This window comes from Triticum aestivum, chromosome 6D, assembly GCF_018294505.1.
Source record: "Triticum aestivum cultivar Chinese Spring chromosome 6D, IWGSC CS RefSeq v2.1, whole genome shotgun sequence".
Taxonomy (NCBI): Eukaryota; Viridiplantae; Streptophyta; class Magnoliopsida; order Poales; family Poaceae; genus Triticum; species Triticum aestivum.
The window spans coordinates 115704804-115707567 of NC_057811.1; the positions used below are offsets into that span (position 1 = coordinate 115704804).

At 43.7% G+C, this 2764-nt stretch overlaps 1 long non-coding RNA gene across 7 annotated transcripts in view; it reads left to right on the plus strand.

Annotated features, from left to right (window-relative positions):
* Positions 1-2243, plus strand: part of LOC123143976 (uncharacterized) — a 6994-nt gene extending 4751 nt beyond the window's left edge. For all 7 annotated transcript variants that reach the window (XR_006471167.1, XR_006471169.1, XR_006471173.1 and 4 more), the window contains one exon: positions 1245-2243. This is a non-coding gene — a long non-coding RNA (uncharacterized lncRNA). The remainder of the gene's footprint in view (positions 1-1244) is intronic.
* Positions 2244-2764: the final 521 nt, after the last annotated feature.

Below are 2764 nucleotides of genomic sequence, written 5' to 3' on the forward strand. Positions count from 1 at the left end.
CCCGCGTGGGTCGCCATGCGCGTCCTGGAGAAGCTCCGTCCCCGACCTCGATCTGCTCTTGCTCCAGCCCCTGGTGGCTTCGGTCGCCGTCATGGGGGTCTGGACGGACGGATCTGGTGGTTGGGCGTGTTTCCGGGGGAAACCCCTGGCCGGCGCGGCGGCCTCACCAAAGGCGACGTCTTTCGGCGCCGTAGTCCTTCCTGGAGGCTTTGGTGTGGTACTCCCCTCCCACCCTTCCTCGAGCACAGGTGAAGACCTGCCCTCCCCTTGCTTGGACGACGGCGGCATCCGGTGCCGTGCTCCTTCTTGAAGGCGTCTTCCGGGGATTGCTTGTGTGAGGTGGAGCTGCTGGTGATGCGGTGACGGTGCAAGGCGGCCTGTTCTTCTCAGTGGCTGCCGTCGTGGTCTCGGTTGCGGATTTCCAATCCCTGACCACCGCTTGGCTGTGCCCTTTTTTGGCCTTCTCCGTGGATCTTCGCCTTCGTTCGACGACTCGCGGCCGACGTCCTGTCCTGCGGCTTCCAGTCATGGTGCTCTGTGGTCGGCTTCCGATGCGTGTGGGTCTGCCTCTGCTGTTCCCCTACGGTGGTTGGGCGCCCTGGTCTGGGTTCATGTAGAACCGCTCTGCCGGCCGCTGGTGCGGCTCCCGTCGAGCCCGGGTGAATGGGTTGTGGCCCTTTGCGGCGGCAGAGACAGATCTGGTGTTGCTCTTGTCTGCTTGTGCGATTGCAGTCAGCGGCACAATACAAGTCTGAAGTTGCCATCCTCCTGTAGCCTTAGTTTGGTTGCTTGTTTGGCATTGCGGTGGTCGTTGGCAACATTGTTTGTTGTTGCCTTTGAGCTGTTCCTCTTAGCGCTATGTATCTTTGCTCCGCTTTGTTTTCTTTTCATTGTAATGTGGTTCTACGTAATCCTGGCCGGTTGAGGGCTCTGTTAATTCAAAGCCGGGCTAGGTTCGAGTCCTCTCTCGGGCTCGCCGATGCCTTTTCTCTAAAAAAAATCCTTAATGAAATAATTGCATATCCCAATAATAAAGTTGAAAATTATATGCTGAACTATAAATAGTGTTCTAAGACCATTAGGATAAAACACGTTATAGAAAATCAAACTAGCGGATGGTCTGCTGTGCTCTTTCGAAGTTTGGTGTTCCTGCGAGTAAGAAATATGGTCTCGATCGCCTCTTGCTTATTCAGATCTACAGTGTAGATTGTATGTCCCTATTTATGATTCTTTTTTTTTTCCAGTTGGCGTACAGCTTAATCCCAGGTGGCGTACAGTGCGGAAGGAGTATAGTTGGTAGCTTGGGTTTCAGAGTCACTTGCTGATACTGAAGCTATTCTGGCGGGGGAATTGATGGGATTTAATGAAAATTTATTTGAGGTAATATTCCATTTTCTATTTTCTAGATTTTATTTTGGACGACATGTTTCCCTGCTTTGTTCGAATGTCCATGCATTCTCCACATTCTTCTTTTGTACTAACAAGAATGCACCGTACCCAAAATCCAAGAAACTAATTTATTACTTGCATTTATGTACTGAATTTGTCACTGCATTTATGTATCTTAGTGGTAAATTGGATCGCCAAAAATTTGTGCCGTTGTCTCTTGATTTCAGAAGGACCATGTAGTATTGGACACCTTCGAAGCTACTACATAGCCGTAGCACATACCATGGAGTATTATGATGTTTCTGACGCATGCATATTTGTACTTCAAAACTACTAAAAGTAGTATATATTTTTTCTGGGAATTTTATAGCAAAATCTATACATTTAAATGCTCAATGCCTAAAACCTTCTATCCTCTTTGTAAATTATTCCTATACACAGAAATTGGTTTTTTTATCCTGTCAGTTAGAAGGGAAAAATGGTTTGTGGTTCATGCACGTGCTTCCATCAAGAGAAGAAAAAACGCATCATCCATCCGCACAAGAAACCGTTTCAATATGATCAGTTGCTGCAAAAAAGGAAAGTTGCGGCTAATTAAAGAGTTATGATCATTTGTCGAGGTCATTCATGTGCGGGACAGTAGCTAGATTTGGAGCCTGATTTGAGTTCGCAGTTCACACCATAGTTTTTATTTGTTAACAGTAATGATCCAAACGGGTGCTAAATCAATTTTGAATATGTTGTTAGTTTAAGCAACATTGTAATGTGCTATAAGATGCAAAATAGACTCTCACATATGCATGCTCTATATCATGTGTCAAGAAACTGTTCCTTATTATTTTCGCGAATCTTAAGTATACCTCTTATTTTCTTACTTTACATCATGACAGCAATACAGTACTTCAAATAATACTCTTCAAATTCATTCTTTCAGCTCACCACTTTTAAATAGTCACATTGACATAATAATTCAACAAAGCGCAAAATGTCACAAAAATGAATTTTCAATTATTTAAACTGCAGGAATGCTGCTTTAAATGTTATATTTAGAAAAGTCAGACCGCCTTGGTTATAATCGCAATATGAAACCCATCTCAAAATTATAAAGGCATATACAAAAAGTTGTTAATACAAGCTGAAAAGCATACCTGTTTATGATATCTCAAGGAGCTGTCCACCACCCATATGGTACCAACAAAAATGTTCTATGTTTTTATGATCATGTCTTAAAAAGTTGTTTCTATGTTTTTTTTTCTGTCGTCTAATTCTATCCATTTTACATGCTTAATTAATTATTCTCAGAGACTACTTATGTGTATTTAGTATCACTAGCCCGTGCAGATGCACGGGTTGATGACTAGTTGTATTAACCGGA